The sequence below is a fragment of the Ursus americanus genome, chromosome 14, assembly GCF_024610735.1.
Source record: "Ursus americanus isolate L20-20 chromosome 14, mUrsAme1.1.p, whole genome shotgun sequence".
NCBI lineage: Eukaryota > Metazoa > Chordata > Mammalia > Carnivora > Ursidae > Ursus > Ursus americanus.
This window is the reverse complement of record NC_142140.1, coordinates 31,826,032-31,851,271: the sequence shown is the minus strand read 5'-3', so window position 1 is coordinate 31,851,271 and position 25,240 is coordinate 31,826,032. Positions and strand designations below refer to the sequence as shown.

At 46.3% G+C, this 25,240-nt stretch overlaps 1 protein-coding gene across 6 annotated transcripts in view; it reads left to right on the top strand.

Moving 5' to 3' along the window:
• The window catches only part of ABHD6 (abhydrolase domain containing 6, acylglycerol lipase), a 76,237-nt gene that overhangs the window by 14,252 nt on the left and 36,745 nt on the right, over positions 1-25,240 (top strand). For 3 of the 6 annotated variants that reach the window (XM_045807454.2, XM_087866916.1, XM_087866918.1), the window contains one exon: positions 19,254-19,318. The gene's annotated coding sequence lies outside the window, so the exon portion shown is untranslated. Of the gene's footprint in view, positions 1-8,563; positions 8,970-9,085; positions 9,264-19,253; positions 19,319-25,240 lie in introns of those variants that run through there. The other 3 variants (XM_045807453.2, XM_045807451.2, XM_087866919.1) reach the window with 3 other exon arrangements.

Sequence of the window (25,240 nt, the reverse complement as noted above, 5' to 3'; positions counted from 1 at the left end):
TAGGATCCATTATCCCTAAATACTTCCAAGTGATTTCTCAAGGACAAGTAATTCGCCTATTTAACCACAGGACAATTATCAAAACCAGAAGGTTTAGCAATGATATAATATTATTACCTAATCTACAGACCTTATTCAAATTTTACCAATTACTCTAATAATGTTCTTTACAGCAGTTGTTTGGGTTGTGGGTTTTTTGTTTGTTTGTTTGTTTGTTTTTTTGTTTTCTGGTGCAGGATCCAATCCACACTTATGCATCGTCCTTAGTGGTCCTGTGTCCTCGACCACCTCTAATCCGAGCAGTTCCTCAGTTCCTTTCATACCCTTGACAGTTTTGAAGTGTACAGGCTAGTTATTTTGCTGAATCTCCCTCAGTTTGGGTTTGTCTGGGACTTCCTCATGCTTACATTTAGGTGATGCATTTTGAGTGGGAATACTACTTACGTGTTTCACAGAAGTTCTTAAATAAGCTTCTCCTGGTATTCACAGGGAAGCTGGGTGACTCAGACCCAGGAAGTAGATGATGATTTAAAAGCTCTTAATAACAGTTACTAACATTTATTGAGTGCTTGCTGTTTGACACTCCCTTCTGTGTTTGTTGATTTGGGCATGATTCTCTCTTGTATGGGGTGCTTATGTTGGATCACAGTAATAAAACAATAAGAGCAGCTATGGGTATTGAGCTGTATTTGGCCCCATATTACGCATCTTCTTTTCACGGATGAGGTCAGAGAGGGAGTCACTTGCACCAGGTCTCACAGCTACCAAGAGGCACAGCGAGGGCCGTTTGACACTGGAGTATGAACACCTGGTTAGTCCCCCATACCATTTCTTCTCTGGCACTTAGCAGTGACAAAGCCCTGCCAGCATTCCAGCTCAGAACACTGAGAACAATCCATGTCCCACCCCTAGACTCCTAGCAAGCGGGGATGTGTTCTCCCCATAATCTGAACTCCCCTGCTTACCCCACATGTAAGGAGCGTGAGACCTTGGGAGAGACCCCATGCTGTAAGTAGGGGACCTCAGTAGGTTGTGTGGTGTTCTCCAGGGGCAAATTTCCCTCCTGGGTCATCACCCATTGGACAACTATTTACAAATCCATTGAAAACTGTATCAGCCCCAGAGACAGGGTGAGGAGCACAGCTTTAAGTGGGTGTCAATCCTTAACAAAAGAGTGACTGATGAATGAGTCTTGAGGCAAGAATCCCACTGTAGGATAAGATTTCCCCTCCATAGGCTGAGCCTGCTCCAAAGTCATCCCAGAACCAGATTTAGATGCAGGCCGATGTCACTCATAATACACCCTGGAGATCTGTTGGCACAAGGAGCTCCCAGCCTAGGACCGGGGATCATTTTGCATCGTGGGTGTTTTGGGAGATTTGTTACTCACTCATTTAACAGTTAACCTACTAAATGTGGAGAGAGATACAGCGATGGATGCGGCAGCTCCTGCTCATGGAGACTCAAAAGTAGATCGTTAATTGGACTTGCCTTTGGTTTCAGTCACTTTTCCGGGCCTCTGAGCCTTCATTTGATATCCAATGGCCAGAAAACTGTTATGAAGATAAACGACCAATGTAAATCTTGGACTCAGACCTTCTTGAGCCCCATTGGCCACCATTTTTTCGGGACCATTATGACTTCTCTGACAGCAGAGTCAGCAAAGGCAACCAACCATCCCAGTCTGCCAGGAACTGAGTGGGGCTTTCATTGCAAAGACAAAGAAAGCAAACTGGGATGAACTGGTTATCCTAGTTTAGTTGGGAACAGGGGCAGCAGGAAGGGAATGGGTAAGTGGGCGAGAAAGAATAACAGTCAACACCTATTTTGTTTGAGAATTCAGTAATGGCTAGAACAAATTTATGAAGTAAGGACTACATTACCCCTATTTTATACAGGCATAAACTGGGACCCAGAGAAAGTAAGCAACTTGTCAGCAATGTACACTTGGTAAATGGATGAGTCAGTCCTGCCAGGGAGCAGCAAATCCTGTGTTCCCAAGCATGACTCTGCACTGCCTCAGAGCCTCGTGTGTAAATGTGGTGCAGATAGAGTCTTTGAAACTAGAGTTGGGATGAATTCTCGGAGATTGGAAGCATTCTCCTCTGGAAGCGGTAGCTAGTGGAAGTTATGTTTCCACGGAGACCCACTCATCTGCAGTCAGGCTGCATTCACAGGTAGCCATAACAGTGGAGAGTTGCCATCACTCAAATGTAGTGGATTTCTTCAGAAAAAGGCCCTCCATGGCAATTTCCTGAGCTTCTGCCAATGCCCATCCTATCATTCAAGACTTCAATGGAGTCTCCATGGCAGCCTGCAAAATGTAAGTCTTGCACAAGTCCTAGGAGGTAGTTGTTGAGGACGGTGGTTCAGAGCACAGATCCAGGAAACCTGTCTCCACTCCATCACTTGCTGGCCACATGAGCTCAGGCAGGTTCCCTAACCTCAAGCCCAGTTTCTTGCCTGTGAAATGGTGGAAGTCATAACCTCCATACTCCAGAGCTGTTGTGAGGATGAAAACAAATGGTGTAATGCATGAGAAGCACAATTCCCAGTACAAAGGAGGCAGTGAAGAAATGTACACTACCTACTAATTAACATCTGCTCACCCTATGTCTTTAAATGACAACAATCCACTTGAGAACTGACACAAAGGAACAGGAGTCTATTCCCCACAACTGCCTTCTACCCCTAGTTTCGTCTGTCCCATTCCTCTACTCCCTCCCATTGTCCATCTTACTTCTGGCTCTTTGGCCTGTTCCCAGCCACTTGTGTCCCACTGGGAAAAGATGACCGAACTTGGTACCTCCTGTCCTGGCCCCACTGGGTACCCAGTACCTCTAGTCCCCAAAACCCCAACTAGGGTATCAGGACCACCGCCTGAAGGGGGACCAGACTATAATCCCTCCACCCAGACATGTAATCTCACTTCCCCACATGACCTCAGCAGCTCAGAGAAGAGACAAGATAAGAACAAAGAAAGAAGGGGCACCTGGGTGGCTCAGTCAGTTAAATGTCTGCCTTCGGCTCAGGTCGTGATTTCAGGGTCCTGGGTTTGAGCCCTGCATTGGGCTCCCTGCTCAGCAGGGAGTCTGCTTCTCCCTTTCCCTCTGCTCCTTTCCCCCAGCTTGTGCTCTCTCTCTCTCACTCTGTTCTCTCTCTCAAATAAATAAACAAAAATTTTTTAAAAAGAACAAAGAAGCATTATCTTTTTGATAAATCAGACGGATAAGGGGGCATCGTGATTTAGCTGGCATAATGTGATGCACACCATCTTTGAAAGTCTCATTCAAATGCTCATGTTGAAGTGGCACCCAGTGGGATGTCCCAAGAGGGGCACTGGGGACAGCTAAGAGGAGAGGTCTCAGCACAGTGTCATGAGTGATATGGATGTTGAAATGAGGACTGTGAGGACCTTGGGGGAAATGTGTGTTTTCTTAGCAAGAAGAACTATGCACTACATTCACACACACACACACACACACACACACACACACACACACACACACATACATATGCTGGTAACCTTCACCCACTGATTCCTGGTTCACACTGGGGTCTTCATAATCTCTGTTCCCTGACTGACCTTTGACTATTCAAAGACAAGTTTTTAGGCCCCTCTAAGAACTAAGAACGGGGCGAGCCCAGTAAATACTTGGTGTATGAGCAGCGATGATGCCAATAGCTGATATTACGCACACTTCCTGGTGCCAGGTGAAGGGCTAATCTGTAAACACATTATTCAGCTTGATCTTGTCTGCAGCCCTACGAGGCTGGTCCCATCATCAGTTGCTCGTCATCACCTCCTACTTATAGATGAAGAAACTCAGGTTTGCATAGGCAGATAGCTAGTAAGTGGCAGAGCTGGGCCCAGCATCATCACCTGAGAGGTGTTCCAGTGACTCAGACACTTGGAGCTTGTGTTTGCTCATCTGGACTGCTGGCTGGGGTTCTTGCCAGCCCACCCATTAGTCCCTGTTTGGTACCTGTGTCCCCCGTGTCCTTGGGGTGCTAGGTCTCCCCTAATCTCAGTCAATGTGGTTTAGGTGAGGTAGGAAAGGATTTCTTATACAGGACATAAAAGCACTCAACACAGGGGATAATTTGACTAAATTAATGTTTGTCTAAAAGCACGAAAGAAAGCGAAAAGATAAGCTACAAACTGGAAGCTTTTGGCTCCCATAGAACTAAAACCATTAGAACACAGACAATTAGATGGGAAAATGACACGAGCAGGTATTTCACAGACACGGAAACACGATGGCAAACAACTATATGAACAATTGCTCGAGCCCATTCATGATAGGCGTGAAGATTAAGATCACAATGAGATACCCTTTCATACCTACTAGATTAGAGGCAGTGTGATGGAACCAAGTGTTGGCGAGACCCTGGAAATATTCTCCTATGTTGTCCTTCTAAAAGTTTAGTTTTGCCTCTTATATTAAAGTCCTTAATCTATCTTGAATTAATTTGGAGGGGGGTGGGTTGTTAAGTTCCATGTTTTTCTATATGAATAGTCAATTGTCCTAACACTTCGTACTGCATTGTCCCTCCTTTCCCCAGTGATCTGAAATACCACCTCCCTCGTAAACCATGTTTCCCTATGTGCATTGGTCTGTTTCTGTGATTTTTATTGTTTCATTAGTGTTTTTATCTGTCCCTACATGAATACACACTGTCCTAATAACTATACTTTTATAACAAATCTTGATATCTACTTTTTTGTCTTCACTAGGAATATTTTTACTTTTCTTGGACCTTTGCTCTTCCATATAAAATCTCATTTTTTCTAAAGATTTATTCATTTATTTTAGTGAGAGAGAGAGAGAGAGAGCAAGCGGTGGGGAGGGCAGAGGGAGAGAGACAATCCTGAAGCAGGCTCCCCCACTCAGCCCATGTCGAGCCCACTCAACATGGGCTCCATCCCAGGACCCTGAGATCATGACCTGAACCAAAAATCAATAGTCAGCCACTCAACCCACTGACCCAGTCAGGTGCCCCTTCCATATAAATCTTAGAATCAGTTCATCATCTTCCTTGAAAAGTCCTGTAGGGATTTTGATTGGAACCATTTTTTTATACCTTTTTTTTTTTTTTTTTTTTGAAGATTTTATTTCTTTGACAGAGAGAGAGCACCACCAGGGGGAGTGGGAGAGGGAGAAGCCAACTCCCTGCTGAGCAGGGAGCCCCAGGCGGGGCTCAATCCCAGGACCCTGGGATCAGGACTGGAGCCGAAGGCAGAGGCTTAACCCACTGAGCCACCCAGGCACCCCTCATTGTTGATTCTGAAGGCAGCATTTCTAATTTTTCATTATTGAGAATATTTGATGCAGGTTTCTGGTAGCTGCCTTTTAACTGATTAAGGAAGTTCTCTTCCTAGTTTCCTGTGAGTTATTACAATGAGGGACTGTTGAATTTTAAAATTTTGCAACCATTGAGATGACCTTATAGTTCTCCTTTAATATGTTGATGTCGTTAACAAGAATATATTTCCTAATGTTAAACTAGCATGGCATTCCTGGGATGAACCTGTCTTGGGAATGATGCATCATGTTTTTTATGTGTTGCTGGACTCAATGTACTAATATTTTATTTAAGATTTTTACTTCCATGTTTCTGAGCGATTTAGGAGTAATACTGATCTGATCTTGCTTGTTATGGAATTTAGACTGACATCATAGAGTGAGTTGGGATGTGCTCTCTCTTTTTCTATTTTCCAGAGGGCTTATGAGAGAGTAGTATGATCTATTCCTTGAGAGTTTAGACTTCCTTCTAGAACCATCAGGCTTAATGTTTTCCTCTGACTAAAAATTTTAACAATTTCTCTCATAATGATAAAATTTACGTTTTCTGTAGTTGACATCTGATATAATTTTCTGGCAAATCAAACTTGTTATCATTATGTAGTGATCCTCTCCATCCTTAGTGATTTTTGTGGGTCTGCTATCTAATATTAATATAGCTACACCAGCTCCCTTTTGGATGCTATTTTTGAGGTATATCATTTTCTACATTTTTACTTTTAACTTTCCCAAATTCCTATGTTTTAGGAATACCTCTTGAGACAGTGCCTCTTGGATTCCTTTAACATCCAATCTGATAATTTCTGACTTTTAACTGATGAGTTTAGTTAAATTACTGTGATTATTAGTAGATCTGGACTTATTTTTTTTTACTCTCTTTTTTAGGGGGAGGAGACTCACTTTTTCTACATGTCTTTGAGTTGATTAGCATTTGGGTTTTTTTTTTTATTGACTTATGTCATTTCCCCCCTTCTACTGGTTTGAAAGATATCCATGTTATTCATATTACTTTGATGAATACCATTGACATTGTGCCTTGCATAATTAACAAAGGCAAAGTTAATATCTGAATTCCCTTCCCACCCCAAATGCAAAGGCATTGGAACTCTTTAATTTTGACCACCTCGTTCCTAATTTATTGCTGTCCCCTATTTTTGTTCTGACCTTGTTTAAACCTATGAATTATGATTATTGTTGTCATCGTTATTGTTTTGTACTGACAGTTTTGTTTTGATTCACTCTCTTTGCCAATTTCTTCACTCATCATTCCTCCTTTCACTGCAGTTCTTAATTGGGTTGTTTTTCTTCTTTCTGAGGTATATCTTAGAAGTTCAGTTAGTCAAATTTTCCAGTTGTAAATTCACTTTATCCGTATGTCACTCTCATTCCTAAAAGGCTGGGGATCCAATTTTCAGGTCTTTGGAGATATTCTTCAACATCTTTTAGCTTCCTATATTGCCTTTCAGAAATTTGCTGGCAATCTAATTCCTTCCTTTGGGAATAATCTTTCTTTTTTTTTTTTTAATCTCTAGCTGTTTCTAAGATATTTTCTTTGTTTTTAGTATTCTGCAGTTTCACTACAATATTTCTTGGTGTGGATTTCCTCTTATTTTTCCTGCTTAGGATATATTATGCTTCCTAAATCTGCAGAATTATGTCTTTTTTCTGCTGTGGAAATTCTCACCCATTACTACCTCAAATATGGCCTCTCCTTTCTTCTCTCCATCTTTGATGCTGCTTGAATGAATTTTAGATCTTCTCAGTCTATTCTGCATTATTTGTAAGATCTTTCATATTTTTCACGTCATATCACTCTTTGTTGCATTCTGATTAATTTCTTCAGATAGGTCTTCCGAAGCACCCTATTAGGTTAATTATGATCTATGAGAATCCTGAGCAACTTGCTCTTTGATGAGTACATTGTCCCTAAGCTCCGAGAACAATTTGATGGGGGGAAAAAAAAAGAACAAGTCAATGAAGCACATCGAATGCAACTCTTGTAATCTGAATGATGAAGTAACCAACACGGTAGAGAGAGATGCTCCAGTCCAAGCCAGGGAGATTGTCCTTAACTCTGGATGGATTCCCACAGCCCTGACAGAGGCTGGTTTTACAAGGTAGCTTCAAAGATGTTCCTTTGCCACATCTCTGAGGCTTCTTATCCATGACCCATTCTTAAGATTCAGAACCCGCCCAACTGAACCAGGTTCTGCCAGTCTGGAGGGTTTGGCAGGCAGGAAGCTGCCTTTGGGGTGAATTTAAATACCAAGAGAGTCCTATTGGGCATTGGCCCCACGTAGGTCTAGAGTAAGAGGCAGAAAAAGAAGCCATGGATTTGGGGTAGCAGAAGACATCAAGCCCCAACACTCCACCCCACATATAGTGCTCAGCACACAGCAAGTGCTCAGTAAATATTAAATAAATGAATAAACACTTTGATGGAAGAAGTCCATAGAGCAGTGTGGGCCCAAAGGGGACTTAAGGAAGGTTTCCTGGAGGAAGTGACATTTAAATTTAGGCATGGAAAAGAGGAAGTAGCCTGGCCAAGCAGAAAAGGAAGAGTTCGTGGTGGAGGGAACAGCCCATGCAAAGGCCAAAGTGGTAGAATTCAGCCTGCCTGCCCTGAATACTAGATGAGGCTGGAGTGGGAAACTGAGGCCAGATGCTCAAAAATCCAGGCTTTGTGGCAGATAAGCTAGTCAGACAACACTGAATTTCATGGGTGATAACTTTTATGCTCCACTCCTTATTTTTTTGCCTGATGAGGTTTAACTGTCCTTAAAAAGAAGAAATGATCATACTGGGAATTTAACCAGTGGTGGCTGAAAGCCTTTCAACACTGCCATTTTGCCCCCCGGAGCTTTGGAGCCAGGTGCTGGGTCTAAATTCCCAATTTTGTCCTTACAGGCTGAACCCATGGGCAAGCTCCTCACCTTTCTTCTGAGAAAGGAAACCAATCACAATGCCCTCCTCACAGGATTAAAAGAGACAACATGTGTACGACAGCGTTGCTAAGCTTGCCCGTGAACCTGTGCCTGTCCCTCTGAGCTCTTTGAGAGCAGAGATCCAGCCAGAGTCACTTTGCGACGCGTGCCCAGCAGCACCAAGCACATAGTAGGTGCTTAGTAAACAATGAGCCAATGCCTCGAGGAACTCTGGCAGCGCCTGGTGGAACTGTGGCTCCTTGGGTCTCCACCCCTTCCCTTCGCCCCGAGAGCTCTTTAGGGGCGGGGCGGAGCGGGGCGGGGCGGCCGGTTCTGCCCTCCGCACTTGGCGCTGCGCGCGAACGGAGGAGACGCGGGCATTCTGCCCTGGGCTCTTGAATTCTTGGAGACAGGTTGCTGAGATAGGGCTGTGCGACACCCTAACTTGCCCCTCCGGGTTTAACGCTCTGAGCGGCGGAGCTGAGGGGCGGAGGGTGCCCGTGCGGGATCGGCCGTAGACCGGACTAGTCAGCCGCGGAGCCGCGCGAGCGGCCGGCGCGGGTGGAGCCGGCTTTTCTGTCGGCAGACGCAGAACGGCGCGCTGCGCCTTTAAAGGCGTCCAGCCTAGCCGGGCGCCGGGAACTGAGCGGCGCGGGCACGAGCGCTGCCGCCGGACGCGAGCGGGGCCGGGGGCCGAGGACCTGCGTCCGGATCCCGCGGCGCGACCCAGGCGCCTGAGGTCAGACGGAGTGAGCGCCGGCGGGGCGGGGCGGACCGGGCGGGGATGCGCACCTGAGAGGGGGGTGTCCGGGTTCTTTCCCTTATGGCCCCGTGACCTACCCTCCACTTCTCCAGTCAGGGCTGCCTGGCCTCCCCGCAAGCGGCACTCGGGGCGAAATGGGGGACCTGCACCTCTCTTTCTACTCGGTTCGCTCGCTCCGGCATGGCATCAACCCTTGGACGGGTTTGACATTCCCGAGTCCCAGGTGCCCTCATTCCCCGGGCTGCCTACCGCCCTAAGCCCAGGGACAAGGTGAGGATGCGTCGGGAACCTGCACCCTCTTCCTACTCCGCTTCCCACCGCTGGCTCCGGCACCAGCCCCTGTGCACCCTTCCTGGTGCCTGGATGGTTTGGAGGCTCCTGCAGCCCTGTCCTAACCACTTCCTGAGGAAGGGCTGCAGCTCGACCTCCCAGCTAATGGGACCTACCCCAGTCCCGCCCCCAGCTATCTGCGCCCCTCGGGACCTCCCCCGGCCAACACCTACCCCCAGCAGCCTTTTAGCTCACCTTTCCTCAGTCTGTCCCAGTTCCCTCGGCCTCATGCCCTCTCCTCCCGGCAACCCTTGAGTTAGGATGCTGGTCCAACCACCCCGACAGCTCGGTGCTGCCCTACAACCCCCAGCATACCCCGCCCACACATTCGCTGCCTTCCTGGCAGCCTTGGAAATTGGGATTGTGTAACGCTGGCTGGAGGGCAGAGCACATGCAAGATTTGCGCCCCTGTACCCGCATTCGAGTGGAGGAGGCCAAGTTGACAGAGTGAATGAAATAGGGAAGGAGGAAGAGATTGCAGGAGGGTCTAGAGGCTGTGCTATCTGGGATATGTACGTGGAGCCCTTCTTATGCCTCAGAGTCTGGTTGATTAAGAAGAGGTCCCAACTTGGACTGGAGGCCAGCATTTGCCTCACCTATCCCTCATGGCTAGTCTACCTGGTTAGGAGCTAAGAAGAGTTTATTATAAGTAATAGCTGACATAGAGTAAACAAGTACTGGCTGCCAGATCCTGTCCTAGCACCTTTAGAAGATTATCTGCTTCACTTCTCCCAACAGCTCTATGCATGAGGTAGGTACCAATGTGATGCCTGTTTCTCAGAGGAAGAATGTGTCCCCTTCCCAGGAAACACAGGGAATCTGACCTCAAAGCCCCCATTCTGAACCACTAGACTTAATATTTACCCAATTGTAACTAATAAATTCTTAACATTTTTATAATCTAGGAAGTTAGAAATAAGAGAAATTGATAGCCTATGTTCTTAGCACCAATTTTTCTAAAAGTAGGTTCTCAGACCAAAGGGAGGTCCTGGGTGTCGTCCTCAAGGAGACTGATGCCCAGAGAGAAGGGATGTACTGGAGGCCACCCAGCTAAGAAGTACCAGGGCTGGGATGCTAAACATGTCCTGGGATGGTCAGTCATTACTTCCTGAGCTCCCATTCTGCCCCAGCCCATCAGTCTAGGCCCCTGGAGATTCTCTTCCCTCCCCTGTTTGCATCCTGATCTCCCCCTTCCCCCTCTGCTTCCTTTGCTATAACCCAGGCAAATGAGGTGCTCCCTTTGCTTAGGCTGTCCCCTCCTTTAGAAATGCCCTCCCTGGAATCTCTGATGTCTCAATCGTACCTACCCCTTAGCTCCAGCTCAGTGGTCCCAGGAATGCACCTCTGATTCCTCCCCTGCGCCCAACCGAAAGCGATTCCTTTCTCCCCTGGGATCTTGTAACTGGGATCCTTTCCTTCCACCCCCGTGATGGCATTTGGAAAGTTCTATCTACATGTGTCTGCCTATGTTTTCTGTGCTGGCAGGATCAGAAGCACTCCCCAAGACCCCTCTAACCATTTGCCTGGTGAAGCCCCAGGACAGAGAGGGAGAGAGAGAAAGAGAGAGAGAGAGAGAGAGGGGTCCTTTGGGGGTATGGTGTGGTTTCTGAAGTAAGAATAGGCTCAGAATTTCTGAATCCCGCAACACCAGACTCCCTTCATTGAGCTACGGCCTGATCGTGGGATAATGGCTCAGCATGGTACCCAACGTTTTAATTACATGTGTGTTTTTTCTCATAACCCAGAGGATTCCCACCAGAAAATCAGAGAGACTTGGGTCTAATCCTAGTGCTACCACTGCTAGCTGTGTGGCCATGGGCTTATTACCTAACCTGTCTGAGCCTTAACTTCTGGTAATGGCACCTGCTTCAGAAGGCAGTGATAAGATTTAGATAAAATAGCACCCAGGGCCCAGGATGTGGTAAGCACTCAGTAAGCACCAGCTATTATGAAGGGTAAGTGTTGACCCCCACTTTGAATTACTGGAGACCTATTAAATCATCACTAAATGACTCACACTGACTCTGCTTAGAGGTGGGCCAGAGGAGTCCCAGCCAAGGAGAGAAAAGCATTTTTTAAAAAAGATTTTAAGTAATCTCTACACCCATCATGGGGTTTGAACCCACAAGTCACACACTCCACCAGCTGAGTGAGCTAGGTGCCCTGAGGTAAGCATTTTGTGTGTGTGCTCAGAAAGGTCTGTGCTGCTTTCTTCGCCTCTAAACCATCCATTGCCTTGGCAAAAAGAATCGCCTTTCTGTTTTTTAGCTCTAAAAATCTATGAACTTTGAGTTCTGTGAGGCTCCACACACCTAGAATGAGTGTGTGAATGCAGTTCATGCAATTGTAAGTAATTGTGAAGCTTAGTGATATGAGAAAAAGAAAGCTTGTTCTTAGAAGTAACCTTGGTTTGCACTGTGTGTTGGTTCAGGTTTATCTTGGGGGCAAGAGGTTTGACTCAAAGGTTTACTTTGGATTTGGAGGGAAGGAAAGCTGGGGTGAGTGTTTTTCCCTAGGACACTAGTAAGTGGCTCAGAGTAGAAATCAACTTCCCTGTGTTATATTCTTTACCAACTCCTGGTTATTTTGGTGATGAGATCCCTTTTTACAGTGATGAGTGTTCAAAAGTAAAGGGCCAGGAATGCTCAAAGCTAAGTGTTTGGAAAATCCGGGGAAGCCAGCTCTGCAGGTTGAAAAAAAAAATGTTTTAAAATGAATCCTAATTTGATTATTAGGGTAAGTTAGGATCCCGTTTGATAATTTCAAGACTGTTGAGTTTAGATATTCTAAGGCATACATTTTTGTAAACTTGTATGGTTCCGTGGCATTTAGCAGGCTGTGGGACTTTGTTTCTGTGACCCTGCAGGACCACAAATATTTTTCATTCTATCAATATGGTGGCTATCAAATTCAAATGAAATAAAATTTAAAATTCTTAAGTCACACTGGCCATATTTCAAGTGGTCGATAGCCATGTGTAGACAGTGGCTACTGTATTAAGGAGAGCAGAGAGAGAACATTTCCATCTTCCCAGAAAGATTTATGGGAAGGCACTGTTTAGATCAGTAAGGCCATGGACAAACTGCATGACTACCGGGTTAAGTTCCATTCTTTCTAGCAAGTCATCTGCAGGCCAAAAAATGGAGTGTGTGGAGAATGTTTCGTTGTCAAGAATGAGGATGTTACTTAAATCCCCTTAACCTCATTTTGGTTTTCTGGTTCACTGGCTTTTAACAAACTGCCAGGTTCAAAGGATGGGGGAGATGGAAGCAAATGGCATGTTTTCCGGTAGTGCTTCTCCATCCTGGCTGCATGTTAGAATGTTAGAACCGCCTCGGGAATTTTTTAAAAATACCCATGTCCAGCCTCTTCCCCAAGCCCAGTGAATCTGAATCTCAGGGGCGTGGGGGGTGTCCCGGAATCTACATTTTTAAAACGCTCCCTGGGAGATTCTGTGCAGCCAGGGTTGAGAACAACTGCCTTTAAGACTGTGAACTTAGGGGAAAAAAAATCCCTGAGGACTGGAAGATGTCCTTTTAAGGCAGATACGGTGAGTGGCTAAGAATGTTCCTCATTGATTTACTGCAGCAGTAAATCCAGGGCTGGAGTCAAGTGGGCTCACTTCCTCCAGAAGAGCTCCCAACTGAGGGCAGCTTTGCTCCCCCCACCCCACCCCCAGGTGCATTTGGCAACATCTAGAGACATTTTTGCTTGTCACAACTTAGGGGTGGCATGGAGTGGGTAGAGGCCCCCCGGATGCAGCTAACTATCCTACAATGGATAGGACAGCCCCCCACAACAAAGAACTAGCCAGCCCAGAGTGTCCCTTGTGTCACAGTTGAGAAACCCTAGATCTGGATGCAATTTTTGCAAACCCAAGTCCTCTCTGACCTTGGATGTAGTTGTCTCTTCAAAGAAGATCAAGGTACGCTCCTAAACTGGGCCCTCAGAAACCCTCTTGGTCATCTCCCAGGCTTTCCAAACCCAGAAGCTACGGAGGGGGTCGCTGCCTGTGTTTGGACGTGTTTGGGGCTGCACCAAGGAAACTGCTGATTCAGGGGGACAGGGCAGCCTGCAAACTGTGTGGGCAGAGGTTCTCAACACTGCTGCAGGTTGTGATCGTATTCTTTTTGTTAAGTAATTATCTCAAGTAACAGCAGCCTTTGGCTTAGGCTGCTTTCCAGAGGCTGTGGCTCTGTGGCTGTTGGTGTTGGGTATTTGCCTTATACTCAGAACAAGATTCAAGCCTTTTATGTGATGAAATTTGGGAATGGAGCTAGGAGCCAGACTCCGGGAGTATAAAGATAGCAACACCGACATGCCCGCAGACTCAAGCCTCTGAGAGCCTGGGGCATGGTGGCACTGCAGGGGAGGGGTGATGGAGGTGTGGCAGGGCCCCTTCCCTGGCCCTGCGAGGGCCCGTGAGATCTTCACAGCTGTCCAGAGTGAGCACTTGGTATCCACCAGTCACTGCTTTGAGCTGTCTCCATGCACCCTCTCATTCTATCCTTTTACCGAAGCCCTAAGAGGTGAAGTGACTTTGCCAAGGTCACATAGTGGGTCGTAGCAGAGCAGAGATTTGAACCCAGGTTATAGATCTGCAAAACTGAATCCTCAGAGAAGCATTTACAGACTGGGGCTGGGCTTCATGGCCAAGACTTGTGGAATGAGCTAGAGCGCACCAGGCAGGAGGGAGAAAAGGCATGCCAGGGAGAGTACCATGTGTGCCAAAGGCTTGGAGGTGTGAAAGAGTATGACATATCAGGGATTGTGGCTCATTCAAGGAAAGAGGTGAGCAGGGGGTGATAGAAGAGGATAATCCCCAAATATAAAAACCGTGTGGCCCCAGCGAGCCACTGGTGGACTGGAGGCAGAGAAGAGCTGTGTGACCTTGGACAGCTTGCTTAACTTCTCTGGGTCCCAACTGCCGATCTGGAGATAGCCTCTAAAACTCAGCGCTCTGATGAAGAATGTTCGTTTTGTTGGAGACCATCGTGAACAAAGCGAAGGAATGGCCTGCGGTGGCACTAGTGAGCAGCCCTGTTGATTCGTGACCTCACCTCCTCGCTTATCATTTGGTATTGATTGACTAAGCGCCCTCCAAGGGCAAGACACCGTGTGTCCTGAAGTGCTGTGGCAGACGCAGAGATGTAGTAAGACTTGTTGTAGAGACTTGCAGCCCAGTGAAGGGTACAGCTGGTGTTCTCATGGGTCCCATGCTTAAAGGCACAAATCACCAATGCCACGAGAGAGAAGCATTCCTACAAACTATCGAGGCTTACTTGTTCCTAACGACTGATGGGGCTGAGGGAAGGTACACTGAAGGAGATAGCTCCTAGCTCTGCTAGAAAGACTTATAAAGAAGATAGGGGGAGATCAAGAGTATCTTCCAGGGAGAGAGAGTGGGGGAAATGGAGAGAAATAAAAAGGCAATTCAGGTACAGTCCCTAGAGGGTCAGCCTATCAGCATCTCTGGTATCTGGTTCCCTACAGTTTCCAGGTCACAGAGGGGAACAGAAGTCATCATCGCAGGAAGATATTCAGTAATGGGCTTGCCATTTAAACTGAGGTCCCCCGCCATCATCCCTCCCTCTGTTTTCAACCGTGGTGTCTAGCCGGGTGCCAGGAGCATCCCTGTCTTGATCATCTGTCTCTCCTAGCTCCTAGGACGTTTTGCAGATCGGTACAGGACAAACAGTGGAAAGTGAAATTGTAACTCTTGTGAGAGAGGCAGGATTTCATGAAATCAAAGCAAGCGATGTTGGAGAACTGCTTGATTGACATGTCAAGGCAATAATAGATGAGGATCTGGCCAAGTGAGACCTGATGAAGAGAAGGGGGGAAATTGCATTCAGAAATCAATTCTTTGAAAATCAAAGAATTAAGCCCTTGCGAGATCAATAAGGTATGTTTGCAAAAATGCCTTCTTTGTGATGGCACTGTGATAACGAAATGCTAACCGGAAGGATTTATCATGCTCTAAGACAGCCCACGTGAGACTTATTCTTTATTCTAAGAATTATCACAGGATTGCAGTTCTGACCTCATTTTCATTTTGTTCAATATTTACTCTTGCTTTTAAAATACATTTGGTTTTTTGGTTTTTTTATTTGGATTAAGTTCTAAACCAAACTGTGTTTTCTTCTTAACTGTGAGCTTTCCCATGTGGCTTCACCACAGGTCCCTTTTTTGGATGCTCATTCTCCAGGGTTATAGAGATCTCCTCTGGGAGGAGATTCTGCTAGAAAGAAGGTGGGGACCAGCTCACAAAGGGCCCTGAATGCTGAGCCTCTGCTGTGAGCCAGAAATCTTGTCCTGATAAAAATCTCCAGGCTCTTAATAACAGGGCTCCCTTCTGTCTAACGCCGACTTTGTTCCTGTGGTTAGAAAATGCTACAGACCAACTTCACCTCCTTTAGAAATGACAAAACCCTCTTTAATCTCCTTGCTTTTTCCTCTCATTGCGAAGCACAGATTCAGCAATGGGAGACTGTGTTTTGGTTGCTGAGGTTCTATTTTAGGCTCTGTGCCATTGCGTACCCATATAAAGGGCTATTTTAATTCCGTTCAGTCATGTGGAAAATAATCACGTAAGTGATGCTCTTTCTAGCACTTTACCTTTGAGAGGTGACCTCGGCTGATGACAGTGCATGCATCCGCACTAATCCGCCAGTGGAGTGCTGGAATCAAAGCTGGTTTGGACTCCCTGAGAGCCTGAAGACGTTGGGGTCTTTGGAGGTGAAAGGTCAAGTGACTTTGGCTCTTCTTCTATCCAGCAGGAGACTGGCTTTTATTTCTGGGGGGGTTTCTTGTTTTAAACATGATTTCAAGCAGGCAGTTAGGTCAGACTCTCGTCAGCCTAGATCTTGAACCCCCCAAGGCTCATATTTTGAAGGTGCTAGGCTACGTGAGGTCACATGTTGGGTATTTTATTGCCTTGTTTCTTGGCCAGTGCAATTTTTTGGAAGATACGCTGCCAGATACATAAGCCACTTACCTTCCAGCTGAGCCCCTGATTCAGCTGCCTGCTTTAACCCCCTCTGACTGTGTCCTTTCTCCCGAGAAGCAGGTGGCAGGATTATCTGGTTCTCTAATTCCCTGCCCACAGGACCAGCCTGACTAGGCTGAGTTTCCTTGCCCACAGAGCTGCCCCCAGGTGGTAGAAGCCAAGGAGAAGGGCTGTGGGCTTGGCTGGTTCTTAAACAGGAACCCCCAGGGGGAACCAGGTGCTAGCACTTTGGCACCAATTGGGACCAAGTGATCATCTTATCAGTACCTCTCCCAGAGCCACAAAGGAGATATGCCTGTCTGGTTTATGCACCTGTATGGTTGCAAAAGGGAAATCCTTATGCTCTTAGAGTGCTGGACTTTGACCTTTGAGAACTGAATTTCCAACTGACTTAACCTTTGGATAGTCACACAGGACAGGATCCCTCTCTGGTCTTTGTTATCTTAGCAGGCAGCCTGGCCTTTTAGCTTGTGTAGAGGGAGAGGGATTTGCAGGCTAACAGCCTTCACATTTGTAGATCTTCCCTTATCATGTGAAACAATTAAGATTTGGTTGCTCACTCTCATGGGCCATTTTAACTAGCATAGGCTCCAGGACTGGCCAGTAGAACTCTTGGTGGTGATGAAAATGGTCTCTCTGTCCACTGTCCAGTCTGGTAGCCACTAGCTACATGTGGCTCTTGAGCACGTGAAATGTGGCTAGTGCTGCCAAGGAACTGGATTTTACATTTTATTTAATTTTGATCGATTTAAACAGTCACATGTGGCTAACGGCTACTGTATTGGACAATGGAAGATAGACCATTCTAGTTGAGGACTTTATATTATATTTTGTAATTAAATAAAGAAAACCTTATACACGCACATAGTAGCAATTCAAAAGATACAAAAGGGTATCAGTGACAATCTTGCTCATCTCTGTCTCTAGTCCCCGTTTCCCTTCCCAGTGGCAGCCATGGTAACCAGTTTCTTGTGTATCCATCCAGAAACATTTCACACATATATAAACATAACATTTCTTTCTCTTTCTCCGTCCCTCTCCTCTTTCTCTCCTCTCTCTTTTAATGCAAGAGGCATTATTCCGTCCACATTCTACTCTTCCTGGGGTTTTGTTTGTTTGTTTGTTTGTTTGTTTTAGAGTCAGGGAGGGGTAGAGGGAGAGAGAGAATCTTAAGCAGTCCCCACACCCGCACAGAGCCGGCAGTGGATCTCGATCTCACAACCTTGAGATGATGACCTGAGCCGAAATCAAGAGTTGGGACGCTCAACTGACTAAGCCATCCAGATGCCCCTGTTCCTTGGTTTGTTTTTTTTTTTTTTGAGTTAACAATGAACCTTGGAGGTCACTATTTTAATGGCTTACATTTAATTTTATTTGTATTTAATGGTTATACATAATACTCCTTTATAAAGTTATCCCGTCATTCACTTAACAGGCCCCCTTAGAAGTGGGCATATGAGTTAATTCCAGCCTCTTGCCATGATAAATACCAGTGTGACAAGTAACTTGCACAAGCACGATCTCACATGTTCGGTATAAACACAAACTCTTAGAAGTGAGATGCTCAGGTCGGAGGAATGTGTGGTTTACATTGCCTCAGATTTTTACCAGATTGCCATCCATAGAGCTTGTTGATGGGAATAGAAGTTGGTGCGTGTGGAAGAGCGTCCCCCTCAGCCTCAGCGACAGTTAGTCAACTTTGTGTTCCTTGCCAGTACGATAAATCAAGATTGCCATTACCTTGTAGATTTAATCTGCATTTCTCTTATTATAAATGAGATTGAGGGTCTTTTTATATGTTCCAGAGTCATTTCCTTTCTGGTAAATTGGCTACTCAGATCATTTGCCCATTTTTCTATTGGATTTTGTTGTTTTAATTGATTTGTAGGAAGCTTTTATACATTCAGGAAATTAGTCTGTTGCCTCTGATTTATATTGACAAGTCTTAATCTTGTTGGTGGTTCCTCTTTCCCTGTGGACATTTGAAAACATTTTATGCGGTCAACATATTAATCTTTTTGTTATGGCCTCTGCGTCTTATATCTGACTCAGGCTTTCCCCACGGAGGTATTTTCAAACAGTTCTCAGGTTTTCTTCTAGAACCTCCATGGTTCCATGGTTCCTCACTGATTCCTCTGAAATAGTTCAGGGCTTTTGTGGATTTACCTTCCCTTGCCCGGCTCCTCATTCTCCTGCCGTGGTCCCTTTGCCAGTGGCTTTCTGTCCAGCCCTGGTTTTGAGCTTTGGGGTCCCTCTCACTAGCCTCTCTGGGAGAAACATGCCCTCATTTGTCCACTGGTTGCCACCTTCTTCTCATTCCTTTCTCTTAAAAAAATTTTCTTTTTTTAAATTTTTAAGTCATCTCTACACCCAACATGGGACTCAAACTCACAACCCCAAGATCAAGAGTTGCATGCTCTACCAACTGAGCCAGCCAGGCGCCCCTTCTCATTCCTTTCTGAGTACAACTTTTAGGTAAACCCTAATCCCGGATGGAGAAGGTGAAGATTCTTTTTGGGGCGTCTCAGTTACATCTGTGGGTCCCAGAGTCCCCTTTCCCCTCAGTGTGCCTGACAACCCCTCTCCTCCTTGTTGCCTTTCTCCCCCTAACCTCTGCAAGCCCAGGAATCATCAGGTCACTCCCTGCTTTGTACTCTTGCTGCAGATCTCTTCTTTGACCTCCTGCGGGCGGGCCTAGCTCATTATCTGACACGCCCTGCCCTTTGTGCCTGTTGCTTAATTGGGAGACGTGACTTGAACGAGAGGTGGGCTCTAAAGCTGCAGGGTATTTGTACTCTGCCGGTGCCGAGGAGGAGAGCACTCCGCCTCCAGCAAAGCCAGCAATTCTGTGGCTGTTAGCACTTCATTCATATTCTCTAATATGATTTAATGCTTTGTCATTTTCTTTCTTGTGATTCCAGAATCTCATTTTCAGCTTCTGCCAGAGCCAGTAGCAGTTGGGAAAGAAGGCTGTGTTCTTTGAAGAGTGAGTATGGATTTTTAACACTGTTGATTACCAAAAAAAAAAAAAAAAAAAGCAGCCCTTAATGAGCTTGGGGCTCCTCTGTAAGCTTCCTCAAAACCTCTCTCCAGGCCAACTTGTAGTGGGCGATTTCTCTGGTTCAGTAGGTCTGCTGGGAGGGGTTTGGGCACCTGAAGGTTGGATACACACCCAAAAGCCCCCTATGGACAGTTCTCAAAGTCTGTGCCAGGAGCAGGGCTCTGAGCTTGAGGGGAATCTGGAAGATCTGAGCCTCTGGGAAGAAACCGGAATGCTTTCCTGGGGAGTGTGATATGTGATTTAGCCCCGAAGGTGGAGAGCAGTTCATCTAGCAGCCAGGACACGGGAGTGCTGCACATGAAGGGAACAGCCCGAGTAAAAACAAAGCGTGAGGCTGTGCCCGGCTGGCATGGGGACGGGAGTTGGTCATTCGGGGTGCAGGCAGAGATGGGGGTGTTGGTCCAGGAAGTTGGGTTGGGATCGTATTGAGTGGTTCGAGTTGACCTTCGACCAGGGCAGCCTAATGTATGGTAGGAGTTGTGAAGTTTCTCCTGGCAACTAGTGTTAGGGATGGGACAGATGGGAGCAAGAAGAAATGAGGACTCGGACCCAGGGTGGTGGCTGAGGGAGCTGGGGTCTGACTCACACCTGCTGGGAATTTGTCTTCCTTCCCAACATTCCTAGGATACATTGAACCAGATCAGCCTCAGGAATTGGTGGCAAGAGGCTTTCAGGGGTATAACCCCCCTAAAGCCGTGCTGTCTAATACAGAAGCTCCTCTTCATGTGTGGCTCTGCCACGCACTTAAACTGTGACAGGTGTCACAGAACTGAACTCTGAATTTTATTTAATGAAATTTAAATAGTCGTGTATCGAGCGGCCTAGTTTGTCTAGACTCACCCAAGCTGGCTCCAGTGCCGGCCCCTCTCCACCTCTGCGTAACAGGAGTGGGAAGTGTGAAAGATGTATCAGAGTCTGGGAGGCTAGATGGATGGGGAGAAATGAATGGGTCAGGAGAAGGGGGAGAGATGCGTCTGGGACATGGTAGGGCTGTTGAGTCATGCAGGTGCTCAGGCGGGCTTTTAGAAAAGTCTGGAAGGGGGTTCTGGCCAGGCATGTTGAGTTTTGAATTTCCTGAAGGAGGGAATGGTGGAAGATGTAGGGATGGAGAGCTCTCCAAGGAAGACGGCGGTGGGGGGGGGGAGCATTAGGGGAGTATCAGGAGACAGAATGAGGAGAGCATGATGGGAAAATCAGGAGAGAGAGAAAAGAGCATGATGAGAAAATCAGGAGAGAGAGGAGGGCATAATGGGAATATTGAGGGGCAGAGAGAGGCTAGCATCTCAGGGTCCAGGCCAGGTGTGCTCGTTTCAACAGCAGGGCTGTCAGTGGCACCTGGCTGGCTCCGTCGGTAGAGCGTGTAACTCTTGATCTCAGGGTCATAGTTCAAGCCCCACACTAGGCATGGAGCCTACTTTAAAAAAAGATAATTAATCAACAGTAGGGCTGTCAGCGCTGCAAAGCACAGAGGAGGAATGGGCTCAGCCGGACTGAGAGGGGGACAATAAGATGAGGAGGGCATAGAGTTGGGCACCTTGTGGCAGTAATCCTAGGGGCCATGCCATGCTTTCAGTGATGACTGGGCAAGCTTAACTGCTTATTTGGAAGTTTCGATGTGATTTTCCTCCATGACGGAGATGATATATATGACAAGAAGTTAGAACTGCCCGTTTCTTGGGATGCGTGGCTGGCTCAATCAGAAGAACATGTGACTCTTGATCTCAGGGTCGTGAGTTCGAGTCCCATGTTGAGTGTAGAGATTGCTAAAAAAAAAAAAGAACTTCCCATTTCTTGAATTATTGTCTCATCAAGTCCTGGGGCTTCCACATAAGAGAATCTTACCATCTTTTTTTTTTTTCTAGCTGTTCATCATTAGTGACAGTTTTGAGAGATTGGTTTATCTTGACAAGCACCTAGTTTCAAAAAGCAGTGTTGGGTAGATGCAACAGTATTAAAGGGCTTGGATATTATACTCAGATTTTAGGAATTTAGCATATTCCTTGTGGAAAACATTGTAGGAAGAATTTTCATATTGCTGTATTAAGGGAAAACATTATAAGCGGCACTGGGCAGTATTTAAAAGAAAACAGAAATTGGGTAATAAGCTAACTGGTAACCTGGAAAGTTAGCATGTTACTTGCTCTTAAAACAGTTCTAGAGGGGCGCCTGGGTGGCTGAGTCGGTTAAGAGTCTGTCTTTGGCTCAGGTTGTGATCCGGGGTCCTGGGATCGAGCTCCGCGTCAGTCTCTATGCTCAGCAGGGTGTCTGCTTCTCCCTCTGCCTCCCCCAACTCATTCTCACACTCACTCGCCCTCTCTCTCTCAAATAAATAAAGTCTATTAGAAAAAAAACAACAGTTCTAGAGAAGCACACACAATGCCAGTGGGGACGCTGACCTCCATGCCTTGTGTGTAAGTGATGCCCGGTGAACATCTGTAGCCAGCAAGCCCCGAGAGAAGGCCAGTGTGGCATGAACCAGGGACACCTGCAGGATTGCTTTGAAATGCAGACCATCCTCCTTGCCAGCCACATGACCTCATGGGGCATTTTTTAACTTCTTTAAGCCTTAGTTTCTCCATCTTGAAAATGGGAGAAATGCTTCCTACCTCATAATATTGTGAGGGATAAGATGAGAGGATGTGTATGAACTGGCTGTCTGGGGTGTGGCATCCAGTAGTTACTCATAGATGGAGGGTGTGGCTCTCACATCCTTGGCTGTGGAGGTGGTGGTGGTGGTCCTGGTTACCGTTGCTCTTGTTGTTACAATAATATCTTGAAGAGACTAGGACTTCAGTCTGTCAGATATGATGGCGTATGGGTAAGATTATTTAGGGAAAGGCAAGATTCTTTGAAAATGTTTCACATTCTATTTTTTCTTAGACTTTTGCATTACATCCTAGGATGAGGATATTGGATCTCAGGATTCCCAGTTTGCAAAATCAGTGAGAACATGGACATCGTGACGCATTATGCCTTACTTCTCACCTCAGACTAGGGACTTTGAGATGCAATGTGTATGTGGAGCCACTGGTCTATCCTCTATCCACTAGTCTTCACCCCTGTATTTGGAGATAACGGCCCCAGATGCACAGCTTGGATGCTAACGGGAGGAGGCCTCCCGGGTGGCAGGCTCCAGTCTGGGATGTGAGAGTGTGTTACGCTCCCTGGTGTCCTAACAGCCAGCTCTCTTCTTCCTAAAGTAGCTTCTCTTCACACTGTGCCACGAGGCCACAGAGATCATTGTCGTTAACCCTGGGATGCCTTGCTTTTACTCAGCAGATATGTAAAACGAGTGCATTTCCCCCTCTTTTTCAGTCTTTTTCAATGATTCAGGCAATAGGCATTGTCGAGCCACAGATACTTGCCTGGTACTGTTTTAGGTTCTGGGAACACGCAACAAGGAATAAGATTCTTGAGGGGGGCAAACCAGATCTTCCTCTTTAATTGTGTAGGGTAATTTCAGAAACGCTTTAAGTCTTCAGAGTAGGAAAAGACTGAAGAGGTGATTTGGATGAACGCCCTTATTTAATAGTTGAGGAAATCAAGCCCTCGCAGCTGGTGTGTGGAAGAGCCTGGTACGAGAGAACCAGCTGGAATGTCCCACCTTCAGCCCGGTTGGGGCCCACCCCTCATATGGATCTGCCCCACTGGCTGCCGTTCACGTATCACCATTCTGATTTTCATAAGACTGAGATACCGCCTACTTCGCATTTTTCTTGAAATTGACTCCTTTTAACTTAATTTTAAAAATTAATTTGCGTCCCTACTATAAATTGAAAATATCTCTTTTCTTGCTAGATGGCATGCTGCCCCATTCATGAGTGACTTAAAAAAGACAATTAGATCTTTAAAAAAGAAAGAAGGAAGAAACCATAAAAATCAACACAAAGAAACCATGTTATTAAGTAGCTAGGAGCTGTTGCTTGCGAGAGGGGAAGACTTAGAGAAGTATCCGATAACACCATACTGAGAGTCCCATTGACCTTGGCAGAACTGACAAAGAGCTGAAAGCTGACTTCTCAGTATGGATGTCAGTGTTCTGTTACCCAGTTACTGCTGTGTAGCCCTGAGCATTATTTAGTATTCTCCTGCTCCCTAACATCATCTTGCAGGCATCAGTTGTACTGGCCCCATCCTTCGGCCAACTCCACTTTCCACCCTGTAGTTGAATGTCAGTCATTGGTGGTTCCAAGTTCACAAGGGTTCCATGTTTCCGTCTCCAGCCTCTCCTTTAGGTACATAGAGTATCGTATAAACAAACCTCAGCGGGGTAGGAAAGCTGCCTTTTTAAAGGAAAACCGGAGCAACTCCTTTTTAAAATGAAGGATGATAGGACGCGTGGGTGGCTCAGTCGGCTAAGCGTCTGCTTTCGGGTCAGATCATGACCCCGGGATCCTGGGATCGAGTCCCGAGTCAAACTCCCCACTCCACAGGGAGCCTGCTTCTCCCTCTGTCTACCACTCTCCCTGCTTGTGCACTCTTGCTCTCTCTGACAAATAAATAAAGAAATAAAATCTTTAAAAAGAAATCTTTAAGTAAATAAATACAATAAAATAAAATGAAGGATGCTACAGAGGTAGGGATAGTCACCCACTCCCTAGCATACAGAAAACTCAGGGGGCGCCTGGCTGGCTCAGTCAGTAGAGCATGCACCCTTTGATCTCGGGGTTCTGCATTGGAGCCCCACGTTGGATGTAGAGATTCCTTAAAAATAAAATCTTAAAGAAAACAAAGGAAAACTCAGAAAGCGTTAAGTTTCTTCACCCGGGGCCTGTCTACATTTGACCTGGTCAGGGAAGGTGTGCAGGCTTCTCGGTCATACGTCCAAGCCTTGCTAAGTCGGTGAGGCTCTACAGAAGACTTCATTCTGCAATGAAACGGGAGGTGGGGCCGGCTAAAACCTTGCCCCAAGCTGACTGGGACATCCGTAGCAGGCGTTGACAAAGCCATGACATCTCTTTTGATGATTAGACCTTCACCTTGGGGCTGCCATCTCTAGTGTCAGGGTCTGTGATGTCATGGCCTTGGGCGTAAAATGTTCTAGTTCCTCATCCAAAGGAGCATCATGTAATTAACTTCCTGCAGCTCAGACACCGGAATTCAGGGTAACCCACAGCAGTTTTAAGGACTTGGTGTAATGTGGCAAAGTCCTCTTGAAGCGGACAGTTCCTATTCTTGTTGACTCTTTTGTGACCCACAGTGTTCAAACAGATTTGTAAAATTTCCTTCACTCCGAAAGTAATTTGCTTACCCCTTGACACTGAGGCCTTTTAGCATCGTAAATTGTACCCGGAGATAAATAGGTGACTCCTCCAGGGAGTTTTGTTATTACTGAAAGAAAAAAGTCAGGCCTCTTACAGCATCATCGGGAATTGTTGGTTATCTCTAAAACCAACAGGATTGAGCCCATTTTGTAAATTCGCTTTTTCACTAATTCACTTGCACCATATTTGTGTCCTGTGCTGTTCTTGGCACTGAGAAGGAACACAGACAATTGGCCCTACCCTCGAGGAGCTTTCTAGAAGGTGAAATAGGCCGATGACTTAAGTATGTTGGAACATGTTTATGGTGTCAGAAATTTAGAGGACAGTTGAATCAGCAGCACACACAGTGCTTCTGCCCCCGAGAAGGCGTTCTTTCCCACCGGTTCAACACGGTACCCAGATGGAGTGTGTGTGCGGGACTGAAAAGAGCTGTCTACCCCACTATATGTGCATCTGTCTCCCCCTGCCCCACCCCCCAAGACTGTGAGGGGTTTGTTCACCAGCCCCTTGTAGGGGACAAATCATGTAAATGGGAGAAACCAGTATTGCATTATATGTTAACAAAATTTAAATTTAAAAAAAT